This window comes from Gorilla gorilla, chromosome 3 (assembly GCF_029281585.2).
Source record: "Gorilla gorilla gorilla isolate KB3781 chromosome 3, NHGRI_mGorGor1-v2.1_pri, whole genome shotgun sequence".
Classification (NCBI taxonomy): domain Eukaryota; kingdom Metazoa; phylum Chordata; class Mammalia; order Primates; family Hominidae; genus Gorilla; species Gorilla gorilla.
The window spans coordinates 165,055,736-165,077,352 of NC_073227.2; positions in this window are offsets into that span (position 1 = coordinate 165,055,736).

Here is a 21,617-nt window from a genome sequence, read left to right on the forward strand (position 1 = left end):
TATTTGCATATGCATTTAGGATTGTTATATCTTACTATTGAATTGCCGTTTTTATTTTTATGAAATTTTGCTCTTTGTCTCAACTCATGCTTCTTGCATTAAATTCTCTTTAGTGTAATAGCTTTCTTTTGATTAATATTTTCATACAACATCATTTTTCATTCTCTTACTCTCAACAAGTTTCTTTATAATTAAAGTGTGTCTCTTACAAACAGTATAAAGGTAGATATTTTAATTTAGTCTGGCACACGTTGTCTTTTAATTGGAGTTTTTAATCTATTTACATTTAATGAATTAACTTCATAGTTGTATTTAAGTCTACCATCTTTCCTGGTTGCTTTGCATTTGTTCCTTTGTTCTTCGGTTATTTATAATTTCCTGCTTTCTTTTATATAAATCAATAATTTTGTGCTTTAGTTAAGCAGTCATGTATTTTTAAGACTGATTTATTATAATATACCTTAAGTTGGTAGTTTTACCAGTTCCTGAATAATGCAAGAGACATACCACATATTGCCTCTTTTTTCCCTTTTGTTATTTGCACCATTATTATTTTTATTATTATTGCATATGTGATGCATTTTACTTTGTGTAGGGCTTGAGGGAACATGACTGTTAAATATTAGCTGGGCGTGGTGGCTTGGGCCTGTAATCCCAGCACTTTGGGAGGGGCCGAGACAGGCAGATCACGAGGTCAGGAGATCAAGACCATGGTGAAACTCCGTCTCAAAATCCAAAAAAAAAAAAAAAAAAAAAAAAAAAATTAGCTGGGTGCAGACTGAGGCGGGAGAATGGCGTGAACCCGGGAGGCGAAGCTTGCAGTGAGCTGAGATTGCACCACTGCACTCCAGCCTGAGTGACAGAGCGAGACTCAGTCTCAAAAAAAAAAAAAAATTTATAAAGCAACTCTTTTTTTCCAAAGTGCTTAAAATATCATGCATGGACTGTGAAGTAAACCTGGGTTCAGACTTTTACTCTGCTTATGGCCAAAGGTACTTTTGTCAGATTACTACATTTCTCTGAGCTTTCAGCTTCCTCAACTGACTCAACTGATTAAACATAGGGGATAAGATCTAAGTATGGAATGATTGTATAATTAAAATAAATAACAATATTTTTACTTCTATATATTATAAATATCATAAGACATTATTAGTAGTAGTTTAAAATTCTTGTCTATTTATTCATGTATTTACACTTCCTAGCTTTCTCTGTGCCCTTTCCAATCCCATGCTCCCATCTGGGATCCTTTTCTTTCAGCATGAATTGTGTGTGTGTGTGTGTGTGTGCGTGTTTGCATTTCTGGTAGTACTGGTAGTTCTGGCAGTACCGATGAAAAATTTGCTCAACTTATGTTTATATTTAAATGACTTTCTTTTTTTTTTCCTGAGGGTATTCTAATTGTGTATAGATGTCCAGGTTTTCAGGGGCTGGTTTGTTTGACACTTAGAAGATACCATTTTTTTATCTTCCAGCTTTTATAATTTTTGTTGAAATCAGTCATCGGTCTTATTGATCTTTCAGTGAAGATAATATGTTTTAGTCCTTTAATTGCTTTTAAGATTTTCACTTTGTTTTATATTTTTGGGAGTTTGATTATGATGTATATTCTTGTCATTTTCTTTGGTATTTTCTTAGTTTCTTAAATTTTGGGTTCATGTTATTTGCAGTTTTGGAAAAATCTTGATTATGATTTCAAATATTGTCTCTCTTTTCCTTCTGGGACTTCAATTTTTCATACATTAGACCTTTTAATTGTTGCTCACATTTTTTACATTCTTTTTTTCCTTACTGTGCTTCAGCTTGGCTACTATGTAATGACTTTTAACAATCTTATCTGCTGTGCCTAGGCTGCTGTCAAACCTATATCATTAGTTCTTTGATGCTGATATTAAATTTTTCAGTTCAGAATACACATTTGATTTTTATAAGTTTCAATTATATTTGAAATTCTACTAATATTTAAATGTAAGACCTCAAACTATAAGAATCCTAGAAGAAAATTTAGGAAACATCATTCTGGACATTAGCTTTGGAAAATAGTTTATGACTAAGTCCTGAAAAACAATTGCAAGAAAAAAATTGACCAGTGGGAACTAATTAAACCAAAGAGCTTCTGTATGGCAAAATAAACTATCAATGGAGTAAAGAGACATCCTACAGAATGAGAGAATGTATTTCCAACTATGTATCTGACAAAGGTATACTATCCAGATTTGTAAGAAACTTAAACAATTGGACAAGCAAAAAACAAATAACTCCCTTAAAAATGGGTGAAAGACAGAAGCTTGTCAAAAGAAGACGTACAAGCAACCAACAAACATGTACAAAAATATTCCTCATCAGGAATCATCAGAGAAATGCAAATCAAAACCATAATGAGATATCATCTCACACCAGTCGGAATAGCTATTATTAAAAAGTCAAAAGACAACAGATGCTGGCGAGACTGCAGAGAAAAGGGAAAGCTTATACATTGTTGGTGGGAATGTAAATTATTATACTTGTGCATCAACCTAACAGTTCAGGTCCTGTGAAAAGCAGTTTGGATATTTCTCAGAGAACTTAGAACTACCATTCAGTCCAGCAATCCCATTACTAGGTATATACCCAAAGGAAAATAAATCATTCTACTAAAAAGATACATGCACTTTTATGTTCATTACAGCACTATTAGCAATAACTAAGACATGGACTCCACCTAAGTGCCCATCAATTATAGATTAAATAAATAAGATGTGATACATATACACCGTGGAATACTACACAGCCATTTAAAAATAACAAAATCATGTCTTTTGCAGCAACATGGATTCAACCAGAGGCTGTTATCTTAAGTGAACTAATGCAGGGACAGAAAACCAAATACTACATGTTCTCACTTATAAGCAGGAGCTAAACGTTGTATATTCATGGACATAAAGATGGCAAGAACAGAAACTGGAGTCTTCTAGAAGGGGGAGAAGGGAAGAGGGCAAGTGCTTAAAAACAGACTATTGAGTATTATGTTCAATACCTGGATAATGGGATGAATCATACCCCAAATCTCAGCATCATGCAATATACCCATGTAACAAACCTGCACCTGTCCCCTCTAAATCTAAAAGTTGAAATTATTTAAAAAACAAAAAAAGAAATTCTACTTATTTCATTTATTCTATGTAACTCACTCTGCTTTCTTGAATATGCTAATCATAATTATTTTAATGTATTTGTCTCTTGGTTCCAATATATAGATATCTGTAGCTCAGTTTTTATTTATGTTTTTATTATCATAAAATATATATAACAAAATTTTATCATTTAACATTTTAAGTGTATAGTTCAATAACATTAAGTGCATTCACACTCTAGGTGTACAACCATAAGCTTTCATTTTTAAAAATCTTGATTATTTGCCACATTTTCTGCCACTTTGCATGCCTAAATATTTTTTCCCATATGCAGAATCTTGACCTCAGCTTTTTAGTTTCCTAAGTGTGCAGCTTCAGTGGAAATGTCTTGAGAATGATATTAATATGCTTTATTGCAGGTCCCTTCTCTCTAGTAGGATTTTGCTGTTTTTCCCAATTTAGCTTTTCAGCCTACTGCGCCATTCTGAAACTCAGCAAGTGTCCTTTGGGGAAAACAGGCTTTGCGGTTGGGGCTCTAGTCTTAACCTGTTATGCCAGCCCTGACTAACCGCTAAAAGCTCTAACAGTGTTAATACTTCCTCCCCACTTCCATGGTATTTTCCTGCTTATAATCTAGTTAGCTGCCATAGAAGAAATCAGCAAACAGCCAGATTCCCCCAGGGAAAGGAAAGCTCCCCCATGTGACTGTGGAACTCCCTATTACCTCTCATGCCTGAATGTGATTATGATGCCAGTAACAGAATTTTCTGATGGTATTCTCACCCTTCTTCCAAATATGCCCCAGTTAGAGGAGCAGTTGTATTGCTTGTTTCAAATAATCAATGAGCAAATAGCCAAGGGTAATTTTTAGTGATAGACTTCCAATTTCCTTAAAATGAGTTCCAAGAGACTGGTAATATTTCATAAAATTTTAAGACTACAGATCCCAATATCCCTGCTCTTTCCCCTGTTTTGACTTCAGTCTTGGGTCAGAGGACAGAAACTCGGTGGCTTGCTGGAGCAACAAACATAAGTGAGTCTCTACATGCCCCGAGAGCCAGCTGACCTCAAAGATAATACATTTATTTTTAGATTATAATACCATGGGATGCCTATCACATTGTTACTCCCTTGCTTATGTTACTCTTGCTTCTGACATTACAAGTTATTGAATACTAACTACATATCAGGCATTGTACTAGTTACTTCTTGTGGGCAATATATTATTCCTCATCATGATTTTATGAGATATGTATTATTTTCTAAACATGTGGTAGAGCCAGGATTTGAACCCAGGCAGTCTGTCATTATGGCCCAGGTTTATTCTCTATAAACTATACGTCCTCCTGCTATATTAAATATGCAACAAAAGTCAATTAGCATTGTCTGGAGGAGCAGGGGTAGGTGAAATGCAAGAATTCGGGCATTATTCATAAGCTGCGTGCAGGAGCAGATGAAGAGGCTTTTGAATAGAGACCTCTCTTTCAAAAGAGACAGTTACATACTGTTCTGAGGAGTGAAATTCAGTATGACTGGGGAGTATAGCGTGAGAGGTAAGAGTCATAGTAAGAGATATGGCTGTAAGGTATGGGCAGTGAGATCATGATGTTAGGGTTTGGGGCTTCATCCCATAGACAATTGGTAAGCTGCTGGAGGCTGCGCAGCAGGGTGGAGCCATACTGTCTACAGGATAAACAGATACTAGGGAAGTAACAAGGTTGACAAGCAGAACTGTAAGAAGCTCTTAGCAGAAATTGAGATAAGAGTAAAGTCAGATATTTCAACTAAGGCAGCTATTGGGGTGTTAGTTAAACTGATTCAATAACCGTCTTTTTTTTTTTTTTTTTTTTTTGAGACAGGGTCTCGCTCTGTTCCCCAAGCTGGCATGCAGTTGCGTGATCACAGCTCACTGCAGCCTCTACCTGCAAGATTCAAGCGATCCTCCCACCTCAGCCTCCTGAGTAGCTGGGACTATAGGTGTGCACCACCTTGGCCAGCTAATTTTTTGGTAGAGACAAGCTCTCACTATGTTGCCCAGGCTGATCTCAAACTCCTGGGCTCAAGCAAACCTCCTACCTTGGCATCTTTAAGTTTTAACTATTTAGAACTTAATATTGAGTGGCTTTGTGTTTAATTGGGTGAGGAGGATAAGAGGGAGGCTAAAGGTTGCTTCCAAAGTTTTCAGCTTGAATGACTAGGTAAAGAGTGGTTCTGTTTATAGAGATGGGAAATGAAAGAAAAATCACATGCTTCATTTTAGATTTGTTAAATTTAAGGTTTCTCTGGAATATGCTAGTGGAGAGGTCAAGGAAGAAGATGGACTCTTGAATTTGGGACTCAGAAGAGGAATCGAGACTGAAGACAGAGATGTGGCAGTCATCTGTCTGCCTGCACATGGAGCAAATAGAAGTGTCCACTCTATCCTAATGGATAGCAATCAGGAGAAAGACAGGTCTGTAGTATCTTCAGATTGTATAAACAGGCGCTAGAAGGTCTCTAAGTCTAGTTGTGAGAACTGGAGAATGGAGATGACCTAGTCCATATCAAATCAATTAAATTCCAGCTTTTGGTAATATCCAGCTGTAGCCTTCTAAGAGATTGTTTTGCCCAGAACCTATCCCTTTTATTGGAGTAATTTGCTCTCTGTCAGTGGTGGCACTCAGAAGACATAGACTTTGTTATGTGACCATTAATTTTGACTATGGCTGATTAGCTCATGCATGGACACTGGATACAACTTCAGGCCTTCTAATTCTTCTCAGGAGAAACACAGAAGACTGGGTGCTAGAAGCTTAGCCCTATTAATAGAATTCTTGAGTGAGAATCACCAAAAATCTCCTGGGGCCCACTGAACTGCCTGGGTTCCCACCTTTTCTGATGCCTGGAATCTGTGAGGCTCCCCAGTATCCTTCAGATAAATTCTCTTGTTCTATGAAGATATTCTAAAGTGGGTTTGGGATACTTGCAACCAAAAGAGTCTTAATTAGGACAGCCTTGAAGTGTCTAATTAGGGAATCATTAAGAGAATGAAGCAAAGGCTGAGGCTGAGCTGAGCTGGCCAGGGACCAAGATAAGCGGCTTTGCAAGTCTCTCTGTGACACAGTGAAGACTGTGGTGACTGCACTTGCTAAAGCCATTGCATATAATTTGGCTTCAAATGACTAAAGGGGCCCTTTTGTGCATGGCTAATCATGTGGGGATGTTTAGTACAAAGCTAAATATGCCCTTCAGTCCTGCCACGCTTTCTCATAAGTGAGATGTGAGCTTGAATTGTCTCTTCCAGACAAATCCTGCTGCTTCATTTTTTAAAAAACTATCTGTCTAGTGTAGAAGGGATTCAATTATCCCTTAACCTTAAAAATATGCCAATGGATGGTGTCGGCCTTCTGTGGCTTGGAGCAAACTCATGTTACACAAATCTGTTTCTCATTTATGTGTTCAGTTAAATCACCAGGGTGGTTTTTTTTCCCTCATAGGATGTGGCAGTACAGAAGGCTGACACCTTTTTTATTTGGGCATTCTACTCAGATCCTGGACATAGGGAGGAAGGAGAAGAAAGTACTTGAAAATGTTGATGTCTTTCTTTATTGGACAAAAGGCCCCAGAATAAGAAATGTTGGAAGAAGGCATTTTTAAGTACTCAGTCACTTTCTATGTCACTAGACTCATATCTTATTAGTTGGTATGATTTAATGAGTCATATAGTAATGTTTCTAATGTACTACCTTTGGTATAAATTGTAACTGATGCAAAATATAGTTTAAAAGAATAAACAAAGAAATGCTAAGTCATAAGAAAGAAAAAAGCTTTTAGTAATGTAATACTTAAATAACTTCAATAGAGATTTAAGGATTTATTTGTATACATTTCATAGATTTGTTTAATGATTCTGCAAAATTCCATAGCTAGTGAAAACAAAAAAAACACTAGAACCCAGAAATAGCATATAAGTTGTTCCCTCAAGACATGAGATGGTCAATGAGATACCTAATTAGCATCATTATTTATCTGGGAAAACTTTAAAGTACACAATTTGATAATATATACTAAGTAGTATAGTAATAGTAAATAAAAATCACTTTGGCTCTATGTAGAATATTTCCTATTGGTAAGCAGGGTTGAAGGAGATACCTACATATATGGTGTCTTGAGTGGAGGAATTCGAACACAGAACCTGGTTTAAGCTGGTTTTTCCTAAACACACCCTGGAGAGAATGACTCTTCAATACCATTTTCCTGGATCTCCTGAGCAATTCTTTTTGTTTGTTTGTTTATACTTTGTCTTCCATTAGACAGCATTATTTTGCTTTCAACCATATAACCCTAATCAATACAAATACGGTAGAAGGCACTCATGATCAAAGAGAAAGAGCCCTAAAATCAGAATCTCAGAGTGAGGTTGTACCTGGGGACCACGATGCATTGGTATCTTTGTGGATCTGGAAAATGCTCATCACGACTAATCACCAATGAAATGCAAATCTAAACCATAGGGAGATATCATCTCACCCCAGTTGGAATGGACATTATCAAAAAGCCAAAATAATAATAATAAGAAGAAATGCTGGTGAGGATTTGGAGAAAGGGGAACTCCTATGCACTGTTGGTGGGATGTAAAATAGTACAGCCACTATGGAAAATAGTATGGAGGTTCCTCTAAAAACTACAAATAGAACACCATATGATTCACTAACTTCTGAGTGTATATTCAAAAATCAGTATGTCAAAGAGATACCTACACTCTTTTTGTTTTGAGATGGAGTCTTGCTCTTGTCACCCAGGCTGGAGTGCAGCGAGGTGATCTTGGCTCACTGCAATCTCCGCCTCCCGGGTTCGAGATATTCTCCTGCCTCAGCCTCCCAAGTCACTGGGATTACAGGTGCCCGCCACCATGCCTGGCTATTTTTTGTATTTATAGTAGAGATGGGGTTTCACCACATTGGCCAGGCTGGTCTTGAACTCCTAACCGCAGGTCATCAGCCAGCCTCGGCCTTCCAAAGTGCCGGGATTACAGGAGTGAGCCACCAGGCCCAGCTGATACCTGCACTCTTCTGTTTATTCCAGCACTATTCGCAATAGCCAACATATGGAATCAACCTAAGTAAGTGTCCATCAACAAATGAATAAATGAAAAGAATGTGGTGTATAAAGAGTGGAATACTGTTCAACCATTAAAAGAATGAAATTTGGTCCTTCGTGGCAACACGGATGAGCCTGAAGGACGTTACGTTAAATGAAATAAGCCAGGCACAGAAAGACAAATACCACATGAGCTCAATCATATGTGGAAGCTAAAAAAGTTGATATCATGTAAGTAGAGAGTAGAACCGTGGTTACAAAGTCTGGGAAGAGTAGGGGGAAGAGGGGCTAGGGGAGATTGGTTAAGGGATACAAAATTATAGCTAGATAGGAGGAATGTGTTCTAATGGTCTATAGCATTGTAGTGTGGACCAGAGTTAACAACAATTTACTGTATATTTTCAAATAGCTAGAAGAGAGGATTTTGAGTATTCTCAACACAAAGAAATGATAAATGTTTGAGGTGACTGTCTTGCTCATTACCCTGATTTGATTGTTACACATTGTACACGTGTATGAAAATATCACACTGCACTCCACAAATATGTACACTTATTATGTGGCAATTAAAAATAATAACCAATAAATAAATAATGAGTAGAAAAATTAGAAAACGAATATGTAATATCTAACTCTGTAAAGCCCTCTATTTTAGAAAAGAAACTTGGTAGATTTGTTCTAAGATTTGATCGCTAGAGGTCACCAAAGTCACAGAAATTATCAGTATTTTTTTCTTTCCATTTTTGAGTCACAGGGGGATGTCTCTGGCCTCTCCCATTATGCAGTGCATTTACTGGAAGACCTTTTGCTGCTTAGTCTTAAGGAGAGTAAACTGTTTGGACTACTTTTTTCTAATATTAAATATTCCCGGAAACAGACAGCCATCTATCTATGGGACTATTCAAAACAGATGGGTGTTTCTAGAGAATGTGATTTATTTCCTTCTCTGATACCAAAGGGCCTATTGGTTGATACCTGCTGAATGTGAGTTCTGAGTAATGTTGTTGAGACAGAACCACAGAACACCCAGCAGCAGCACACACCATTTCAAATGAAACAGCATGGACCATTTCAAGGAAAAAACATTGTGCCTTTACTGGTAACATGTCTGGTGTAGGAGGGCTCCAATGAAGCAGAACATTCAAGAACACCCATTGCATCTTTTAAATAACAGACCACACTACCTTTTGCATGTTAATAATTCTGCATTTTTTTTATTGAACTCAACATTAGCCTAAATCCCCAGACCCTAAATTTGTGGAGATTCAAAAACAAACAAGATTGGAATCCTGAAAAGACTCAATGAAACTGTCTCAATTTAAGAGATGCTTCTAGCAGAGATAGAAAGATATAATAGCTAATTTCAGTTTTTTTAGCATGCTCACATTTTAGGGAGGCATAATTCATATTAAAACTTTCTAATTCTGTAATTAGACAAGATGTAGCCTGTAGAAGATGAATATTTGTTAGGAGTTAAATGCAGCTAACAAAGATGCAACAGGCAAGAAGCCTTTCACATTTTCAAGGTTTCATTTACCAATAGCTACATTATTTCCCTGGTTATGTAGATAAGTTTGTGTTTAAATGGTCTCCTGCAGAAACTAAGTAAACCATTTTTTTTCCTGTAAGACCTCACAGTGCTTAGATACCTGACAAATCCAAAGTTAAGGCTTTGGTACAAGTCATAAACTAAAAGACTCAAGCCAATATCAACGTGACACATTTTGCATTTAGGCTTGTTCTTTATTCAGTGGACTTCATTTGACTTTGATCTTGGTTAACTTTGAAGTATGCAAGGTTCCCACTTTCCATAAGGTTTTTTTTCTTTCCAGTTAAATCAGACAGGCAGGCAAAGGAAATCTAAACCTTGAAAGAAGTGAAAACAACTAGACACAGTCAGTGATATATTTTCACTACTTTGTTTAAAACAGCACATTGCCATACTTAAAACACTTTACATCAATGAGTTATTTATTAAGTTTTAAATATAAGTCACATTTTCCACTGTATCTTAGGAGACACATTTGAAAACATGTTGGGAATCTGTTGTATGATTTGTGTGAAAAGTTTAGTTAAATGCAAAACTACAGATTGTAGTTAATGATGTACTATTACCATGAAATAGCCATTAACTTAAAGGAAATATTTATATAGGAATTACAATATATGACATTTTATATCTGAAAGCTGGATCTCTTATGGAATTTTATAGACTATGGATTTCAAAATCTACTAGAAACTAGGATTCGCATATGTATTTATAAAATGATCCAGACCCACATCTCAAACATTCATTAATTTTGTTTCACCCTTATCATGTTTTAGATTTATGGAGCTATTTCTTATCATGAAGTGAACTTCACTTAATAATGAAGTACATATACACATGCACACACATAAATGTGCATGGGCGTGTATGAATTTATTATTTGGAACAAAAATAGAATCATATATGTATCATTTATAAAATGTGTCATAAAGGATATTAAGAGAAAAAACTTCTTTTTTGAGAGACTTAAAAATTCAACCCAGCCAGGTATCATTTCTCTCTTTCATGATACCTCACTTACCCTAGTTATTCTCTTCTCTTAAGTCTGCAAACTGGAACTTACCTCTATTAAAGAAAGTAGTAAATTTGTGTTATATCAGATTAACAGCAGGGGGTCCTGAAGTCAGTACACGTTACTATTTCAGCCCTATTCTAGAAAGAAGCAAAAATTTGAATTACATTTCAAGTCATCTAGAAGGGCTAAATTCTCTTTGGGGTAAGTCTGACCCTGTCAAATTACAAATCTAATATTGTTTTTGGACATACAATCTGACCAGTGACTCACGTAAGAACTGTTACAGTTGAGTTACCAACTGTGGTCTTACAAACCATTTTGGAGTAGAATAAAATCTCTCCGTGGATCTGGAGACAACATGTCTCATTCCTGCACCAGTTCTTTATCTTCCTATGGACATCTGGAAGAAAGCCCCCAAAATGTTTACTTGTATATTTCTCTATAATTATATAGATATGTATAAAATTAAGAAGTTGAGGAAATAAACTTTAAAGAAGAGGATTTTGAGATGTAACAGTGATGTAGACTGATATGTGTAAGCCTCCTCTACAAAAATTGTTACTATAGAATGAGACGTATGGTACAGGCTAAGGCTCCCCTGGCTTTGACTGTGTTCTTTGGGAATGACACTGGAAACCACCCTAGCAGGTTGGAATGTCAGGTGCAGACTCTGGATTTGGGGTCTCAATATTCTCAGGTGAAATCCTAAAGCTGTGTGATACTAGACAAGATATTTAACTTATTTGAGCCTCAATTTCATCATTTATGAAATGGAGATAATACATGCCTAGAAGGACCGTCATGAATATAAAGTCAGAGTGTAAATGCAAAGCACTGACATAATATCTAGCTTGAAATAAATGTTTAATGAAAATTTGTGTCCTTCCACAGAAGGTTGTTGTAGGATTAAATGACTTGATATTTATAAAAGTGCTTTGAAAACCACAAAATGCTACTCAAGTATTAGACTTCATTAATGTTATTTTAAATTTGTGTTTTATATGCCCTTATTCTTTTGGGAAACTTTAGCCAACAAAATAGATTGTCCAGAATTGATACAGAAATCCTACCAGATAATCCAAAGTCAAATTTAAGAGAGTATTCATTTCCCCCCAAGAAAAATTTTATGATAATTAACAAAGAGCTAACTTTATTATTTGGAATAACTACCAATTAGCTTCCTCTAGACACCAAAATGCTGCAGAAGAAAATATATCAGGTGGGGGTGGGGAGGGCAAGAGAAAGAAAGAAAAGAAGGAAAACAAGGGCACTGGGACAGTTTACTATAGGAATGACTGAACATGGACTGTGACTTTAATTACTTTAAGGCATGAAAACTCATTTTAAAATGTAGTTTAGTTTGAAGGACACAGTTATTCAACACCTATAATTAGACAAATACCACTAAATAGGCCTGGAAAAGGCTCTTTGGGCTGAAGATACACTTTCAAGGAGCAGGAAGCTATTCCTGAAGTTCCCATGTGTGTAGTAAAACTTCAGCTCATGTGGACTAAGTTATACGTCCATCCTGGCAAATGCCGACACCCCTGGAGGGTTAGACCCTAATAATTCAGTTCCCTGGTAAAAACAGTGTTGTATACACCTGCGGGGGCACTAAAAATAGGGACTGAGTGTGTAACCACTAGAGCACAGACTATATTATATACAGTCCTCTCCTGTGAGGAGGAAGCAACTAGAATTTGTTAAATCCAAGTTAATACTCTGTGAAGACGTTTCTTCATAAATCAGGGCCCTAATGTGCAGTGACTTGTTCGAAGTCCTAGAAGACATCATAGAAGAATCAAGATCATAAGTCAATGTGATACAGGATTACTAGGCAACAAACCACAAGAGAAGAAACAGCATCTAGGCTGAGAGAGCTTACTATGAAGTCAAACCAGCCTCTTTCTGTCTCTCTATGACTTTGATCAACTTGTTCAAATGACAAGCTTCAATTTCTTCACCTGGAAGAGGACAATAATCATGAATACCTTGCAATGTGGGTATGAGACTGAAATGAGAAACTGTATGTAAAGATTTTAGCACTCTGATACAACAAGTAGCTATGACCATGAATAATATTTTTAAACAAAATACTCACAAAAATACTCTATCACATAGATAGGGGCCTGCAACCAAGGGGCCTTTTGTGGAAATATGTTAGGAATGCAGGGGCTGTCCTGAAGAATGTTCTGTGCTAACTTTAACCGGGAGTGAAAAATGACTGCTTAGATAACAAGAACCAAACAAAATGGGAATCTTATTCTAATATTCTCTTTGAATGTCTCTTCAAATAATCGTTACATTAGGCTAAGTAGAAACAGCCTCCAGAAGCTGAATCTTTTGAACTGTGACAATTGTCTCTGTGCCAATAGAACTTAAACATACTATTGGTTTTTAGCTCTAGAGAAGGTATTCTTTTAAAATGTACTTTATTCTATTTTGCATTAGTCAGCTAGGGGTGCTGCATTAAGCATGCTATATTTCAGTAAATATCTGTAAAATACATTTAAACCTGTATTTGATCTGCATTTAGTTCTTTTCAGGAACTACAGCTAACAAAGTAGATGGCCAGGAATTGATAAGATAATCCTACTAGTTAATGCAAAGCCACATTTAAGTGAGTGTCCATTTCTCTCAAAGAAAAAAATGTATAGTAATTCACAAAGAATTAACTTTATTATCTGGAATAACTACTGTCTTTCTTCCTGAAAACACCGAAATGCTCCAATGCATGCAACTACTGAAAGGCATGGGAAAAGGATGTGTCATCATCAATCTGTCACTCTTCCCCATAGCCTACACTTTGCTGCTGTCTGAGTTTGCTTTCAGTCCTGCAGCCTGTGCCACATCTACTATGAAATCTATGGGGGCAGGTATGGGGTTTCCTGGTAGAAGGTAAAATAAAAGCCCAGCTATACTGTAGAAGACATGTTATGAGAAAGGTGGAATGGAATGGGATGATTCTTCTCCCTCAAGGCATATTTGTCCTGATACTGCTGATACTGAGGCAGTAGCAATGGGGCCTGAGAGGAGAGGGAGGAGTAAAGATATGGAGTAGAGTGTATGTAAGAGTGTGATGAAGGGGCTGGTCTAAGATGACTTTCAGGTTTCTGGATTAGTAGAGTGTAGACTTGGAGGATGTTGGTGCTATTTTCTGAGATAAGAAGGAAACAGGAAGAGAACAGATATAAAGGGAAAAATATAAGCTGGTATTGAACATCACATATAACCAGTAAGCAAATGGATAGAAAGATCTAGTTATTTTTTAGACTAGTATTTAAATGGAGGCAATAAAATACAGAGCACTATGTATCAAGGACAGTTTGTGATATAAACAGATACAATTTAGTCATGTCATCGATCTGCCTTTTGTGAGCAATAAAATTTAACTCTTTGGGACTACTCATTATTAGTACAATACATTTGGAAAACAATATGGTAATAAATATCAAGAACCTTAAAATATTACTATTTTATTTAATAATTTTACTTCTAAGATGCTATGAAGCTAATCATAGATGTAGACAGTATACAAAACATGTATACTGCAATAATTAAAGGAGCAAAACATTGAAATCAACCTGGATATCCAATAATAGGATAGTAAAATAAATCATGATACATCTGTGGAATAGACTATTAGTCAACCATTAAAAATAGTTTTCATGAACAGTCTTTAAAGATGTGAGTGCTTCAGTTTCCTCTTGCTGCACAACCAATTGCATCAAAACATATTAAATTAAAACAACACACATATTTTATGTCACCCAATTTCTCAGGATTGGGTGGTTCTGGCTTAGCATGCCTCCTGAGATTTTAGTCACGCTATTGACAAGGGTTATGGTTTTCTCAAGGCTTGACTGGGGCTGGAGAAGCCATTTCCAAACTCATGCATATGGTTTTTGGCAGGCTTCATGGCTGTTGGCTGGAGGCTTCAGTTCCTCACCATGAGAGCCTTGTTGTAGTGCTCCTTACAACATGACAGCCTGTTTCACTCAGAGCGAGAGATGGGACAGAGAACCCACTATGGAAGCCACTGTCAGTTATAGCCTATTAATCTCACAGACCAATCCTGGTGCAACATGGGAGGAGCCACATTTAAATCAGTGTCCATTTCTCACAAGGGTGTGAATACTAGGAGGCAGGAATCATTCAGGGACATCTTGGACTCTGGCTACCACAGTAAGTCAATGCTTTTGATAAAGTGTTAAGTGAGCAAAATAAAGAATTTGTGTATAGCTTAATTATTCAAAAAATGCAAAGAAGGCAATGTAAGCATACCAGAATTTTAACTATGCTTATATTGGTTGCATGACTATAGTTTGTTTCAATGTTTTTATATAGTCTTTGATATTTCATAAGAATTTTATGATTAGAATGTATTTTATTATGTTCTTTCTAAATGTTAAAGAAGCTTAGAAAACACATTGAGTTATTAATTTTGATTACTTTTACATTGCGTATGAAGATGTTCAATAAAACTCAAGTCCTCTACTAAAAGAAAACTGAAGTATTTTACTAATTTAATATAACTAGTTAAGCTTAGGACCAAGAGATTATAATATGACTTCTTTTTAAACAGTTCCTTATGTTCCCTAGCATAAGTATTTTATAGATATTCAAACATAATAACTAAACCCCTAGGTCGATGATCATTAAAATATTTTTGCTATTCAGTTTGCCCACTTTATAAAAAGGTACTATGTGCCAAGGCTAAACATTCTCTAAGGTAACATTTGAACTCTAAAATTCATTGATTTTTAGAAGATATTTATTAAATAATAAGTATTTAAAGCACAGTACTTTCTTAGTCAACTGTACTGCAGTCCAAGATTCATGAGGAATTTAAAGGTGTTTTTGGAAAGAGAAGTTGGTGCAAATGTTTATTTTTCACTTGCACCATGAAATCTAGGCCCTGCCTTAGCACAGTGGAGGTTGGCATTTGGAGATGTGAAAAGCAATACGGTTTTCTGCAGCATTCATTGGGTTTCAGTAGCCTGCTACATGGAGTGGCGCATATTTGTGAATTCATTTAGTCCTGAGCAGTGTCTATAGATACTCCAACAAAGATCTTTCCTGGTGTTTGAATGTTTACTGGTATTTCCTTCTGCAGGATGTCCGCTCTGCTTGTCTTACCGCATGAGAGAGTGCAGATGTTCCTGAAAGCATCTTTGCGTGGATTTGCTTGAAGCGAGATGTGAGAGAAGGGGCAAAGCTCGAAGGGAGCTGCTAGAGAGAGAGGAAAGCAGCTGGACAGGGCTTTCCTGATGACTGAAATGTAAGCCATTCTCTAGGAAACAAAGTCACTTTCTTTTCTGAGAACAGGCACTTGCCGTCACAGAGGCCAGAAATGTGCTAGAATTCTTTCAAATTTTCAAGATCTCAATGTCTCCATTATGACGACACTCTTGGATAGTCTGTTTGTTCCTGTGAGGTGGCTCCAACATATTTTTCAGTGTCTGAAACATAGGAGACCTGGAGATAGGAAAGGTATGTTCAAGGAGAAAGAAAGATCTGATTTCACTCCAAGCAAGTAAGGTAAATTCGTGATTATAAAATCTAGGCAAAACAACTCTGTAAACATATCTCAAATGCTACTCACATGATAAAACCACTGTGAAGAGATTTACAACCAGGACCCTAGGATGTAGGTGACTACAGGTGCAAACAAAATATTTAAATGTTTAATTACCTGTGGTGCATTGTACTCTTGAGAGTGACTAGGGGCTTCCTTAAAGATGGAAAATGCTGAGATCTGCCCCAAGGATCTGAGGACTTATAAAAGAGGGAGAAATGGTTTGAGGAGATTACTGTCAAAAAGACTGAGTCAAGCAGACAAATTTAGAACATGCATACACTATGATGATAAATAGATTCTAAAGGGAAAGCGTGGCCGGGCACTGTGGCTCATGCCTGTAATCCCAGCACTTTGGGAGGCCGAGGCAGGTGGATCACCTGAGGTCAGGAGTTTGAGACCAGCCTGGCCAAAGTGGTGAAACCCCACCTCTACTAAATATACAAAAAGTAGCTGGGCGTGGTGGTGGGCACCTGTAATCTCAGCTACTCAGGAGGCTGAGCAGGAGGATGCTTGAACTGGGGAGGTGGAGATTGCAATGAGTCAAGATCCTGCCACTGCACTCCAGCCTGGGCAACAGAGTGAGACTCCATCTCAAAAAAAAAAAAAAAAAAGAAAGAAAGAAAGAAAGAAAACAAAAGGAAAATGGAAGGCGTGTTCTCTCAAAATAGCTTGTGAAGCAATGCTCACCAAGTGATTTGGACTCTGGTGTGTGGGCTAATACAGATCTGTTTTGGTGGGAACACAGTAGGGCTTTTAGTTATGTATTTAGACTAAACCAAAGCAAATCGATGTGCCAAGGAATGCAGAAATTTCTCGGCCATGTTCAAGTCACAGAATCCATAAAGGTTAGTGTGAGAAGAAAAAGTAACTCATGATCTTATCTTTCACCAATGCTTCTACAAATGACCACAGCCTGCCCTTAAATTAAGTGAATGAATAATGAGAACAGATGGAATGAGATGGGAGAGGTGGCTGACTTAGAAATTTGACCTTGAAACTGTGGTTCATAGCAATGAACTTCCGACTTTTCCCAACCAAATTCTTAAATCTATAAACATGGCGTAAACTATAAAGGAAAAGTCCACAAATGGGTGGATGTCTATATTAATCTTCATCTTCTAGAATAGCTGATCACTCTCTCCTCGTCATCATCTTCATCATTGTGAAGCAAGACCAGCTCTCTGAGATAGGAAAAGAATTTCATAAATTCATGATGGATAAGGCATAAAAGTTTACCATCTTGAGAAAGAATGAAAAGAGGCAAATGAGATTTTTCTTAAACTCACTACCTCAGGAATATGTGTAAAAGGATGAATGATTAATATTTAATGAATGTCTGCTGTGTGCTATGCAGTAGTAATGACTTATCTGTGTTATCTCATATAAACCTCGTCACAATTCAGTGAGGTAGGTATACTCATTTTGCTAATGAAAACATCAGAGGTCAAATGATTTGCTAAAAAATAATTCCAGAGGTAAGTGGCAGACTCTGTTTTTGAATCATGTCTTTTAGCACTAAAATCCATCCTTCTTTCACTTCCCATGCTTCTTTCCTTAGAGCCCTGCATGAATTGGCCCATGCAGCACTATTAAAATGGAATCAGTGACTCTGCTGCTCCTTGGAAAGGTCAAACTTTCTTTCACTTGAGGGCCTTGCTTTTCACCTAGGTATCCTACCCAGTTACTCCCTCACCTCCCTGGAGTGGTCCTGCCTGACCTCCCCATTGAAAAAATATGACTTCTGTCATTCACAATCCTCTTACTTTTACTTTTCATCATAGCCCGTATTCCTACGTGACACTATATATCTATTTGTGTATTTGCTAATTTTTTGATTCCTGCTTTAATATGTATGCTTCATAAGGACAGGGAGTTTGTATATTTTGTTTACTGTTCTATCCATAGAGCCAAGGTCCATGCCTGGCATTTAATAGATGTTCTATGAATAGTTGTTGGGTTCATATTAATGAATATGTTGCTATGAATATTTCACCTGATCTTAAGTAGAGGAGAACAATCATAATCAGGCACAAATTTCTTATTCTAACCTCTACCTTTCCTTGAGGTACTTCCCCTTCCATATTTAGCTGGAATATCAAGGCTTAGTTTCCATATCATCTTGTCTGATGTTAAAATTCACTATTGATGTTTGGGTGAAGACAGTTATGGCACAGATGGCCACATGCCCCTTAAACCACATTTCCCAAGCCCTTATCTTTGCATCTTGAGGCAGCCATATGTTTAGTTCTCTATGATGGACTATGAGCAGAAGGTATGGTTCATTTCAGGGGTGGCTTTTAAGCAGAAGATATGTCTTTTACACTGTTTCCCTTTCCTGCAGCTTATTGTGGATAATGGAGATCAGGTCCTGTGGTGGTGGATCTAATGGAAGGATCCTAGGTCTCTGAATCACCACGTGGAAGAAAATCAGTCACCACCCCTAGCTGGAACACCAACATTTCAAATAAGTGAAAAATAAACTCTTATTATGTCAAGCCACTGCAATTTCGGGGTTTGTCTTAGTGTTAGTGTCACCTACATTTATGCAATAGCTGAGTAACATTTTAGAAGAAGAGGATGTTTGTAGCCATTTTGGACTACAAGAAATGTCAAAGATACTTTTTATTTTCCTAATTTTTAATTTCTAGGTTTATTCTTAAAAGAGTAAGATCTTTTTTTGAAAAATCAGTACTATTATTTTGACTTTTGGATATACAAACAGGTCTCTACTTAACCACTCAAAAGAGCCAAGTGAGAGGAATTTGTGGATAAAGACATTTAAAGGTAGTATGAAATCTCTAATCACGCCAAATCAACACTCATCACCACGACATTCTGTCAGTGCCTCCAGGGATTAAGGACATATGAATGTCTTTCCCTGAAATGTGATTGTGACATTGGACTTAGCTATTTGGGTTTTCATGAAACCCATTGTCAGGTTAAATAATGATAGAGTAGTAGATGTTCTGCACAATTGCTTTTGTTATAAAACTTGAAAAAAAGTATATTAATTTTTTATGCCTTGCCTTTCAGTGCATTATTACTTATCCTTGTGCAGAGTAGATTAAGTAGGTCCATTGAGTAAGAAAGCATTAATTTGGTAGATTCTCTGTGTTAAGGTGCTAAAGATTTTTTATGGAATAAAGGTGTGGAGGGTTTCTACTCCTGGTCAAGGAGTAGAAACAGGTAGAAAATATTTATATTTCAGCCCTGCTTCTCCTTTGTCATATCCTTCACCACAAGGATCTACTTTCACTTCTGCCTTGGTTTTAAACAGCAGCCAGTATATGAAAGTCTAGCTAACTACACTATCTCCCTAGGAGAGTTGGTACAATGTTGTTTCCAAAAATTAGACAAAGCATGTTTAATGGCTCCTTTTCACTAAGTAAATAAATAAAAGCAAGAAAGGGAGGAAGCAAGCTGGCTAAAGAAGAAATGAACTAGACGTCTGTATGTTTCATTTTGTTAGTGATCAAGCTCGTTTTTCATGATTATTACTTTGATACATACAAGATATATCACAACTATTTTCCTAAGCAATATGAAGATACAAAGTTATTATAAAAACTAATGGATCTAAAAATACATATTGAAATGTATATTTATCTTTTGCACACCTTGATGAATTTTTCACAAACTGAACAGATCTCTGAAACTGACAACCATATAAAACAAACAGACAAAACAAACACGCAAACAAACATAACCAACACCCTAGAAACCCTCCTAGGCTCCTTTCTAGTCAAAAGATTAGTCATTATTTTGATTTCTAACAGTATAGCTCAATTTTATAAATTAATTAAGCAAATTACTCTTTGTGTAATTTACATGAATACATTAGGTATTCTTTTGTGCCTGACATTTTTTGTTGAATATTTTGTTTGCAAGATTTATCCTATTGTTGCATATGCTTGTAGACTGTTCATTCTCACAGATGTATTATAAAATCTATTGAGTAAATATGGCACAGTTTATTTATACACCCTACTGTTGGTAGACATCTTGATAGTTTCCAGTTTTGTTTGGAGCTATTACAAAAGTGCTGCTGTAAACATTCCAGTTAAGTCTTTTGGTAAACTCAAATATGTATTTTTGTTGAATATATATGTATATATACCTAAAGAAAGATTCGTTGATACTGCCAGTTTTCCAACATGGTTGTATCAATCCACATCACTACCAGTTGTGCATAAAGATTTGAGTTGCCTTGTATCTTTGCCAACACTTGGAATTTTTTGTCTATTGTTTTAGCCAGACTAGAGGTTGTTTAGTGGTATTTCACTGTGGTTTAATTTGCATTTCCTTGATGGCTAATGAACTTGAGAATATGGAAATATGTTTCTTGGCCATTTGAATGTCTTTCTTTATGAAGTACCTGTTCAAGTATTTTACCTATTCCTCTTTTGAGTTGCCTGCATTTTTCCTATTGATTTTCAGGAGTTCTTTATATGTGCTAGATAAGAGTGTTTTTGGTACTCTATATGTAACATTATATATATATAATTTCCCACTTTGTAGTTTGCTCTTTTATTCTTTTAATGTCTTCTGATGAACGGATGTTTTTAGTTTAATTAGGCAAAGCTATAAGGTAAGAACAATGTTAGATTAAGCTTTGAAAAGTGATCCAGTTCCATGAACAGAAAGATTGGGATTCCCAGCACTATTGAGCTGTTTGAATCAAACTCCTAGAAGCCTTAATATATTTTTTCAACTCTCCCTTTGTAATTGTAGTGTTGGAAAAACAATAGTTACCCTCAGAGTGTCATAGAAATTACCATCTGTTGATTGAAACAATGAGAAAATATTACCAAAATGGTTAGAACAATAAGAGTACTGTATAATATCCATGAAAAATTGACACTAGCCACAGGTTCCTTCAGGAAACCACCAGTTTTCTGAAAATAATAAATCAGAAAATCAATGTTCAGTTTTCAACAGCACAGTGAGGATGGCAGTGAAAGGTATTATTTTAAGAATTTTCTCAGGCCCTGAGTTGTAAGAGTCTATAATCAGTGATATTTTTATTTAAAGAAAATCAGAGCATGAGAGAGTATTATTTTAATATCTTATATTTAATGCTAGGATTAAAAATCCAGTGTAAGATTTATGTTGGAAAAAGCAAACAAGCAAACAAAGTAAATTACAGCTCTCTGTGTAATAACGTGAATGAATGGAGATTCCTCGGCAAATTGAATTTACTATGTGAAATCTTGTAAATAAGGCATATTTTAAAAAATCTTGGCTCTAAAGTGATTTGGTGAAATGATTATTTTCCTCATT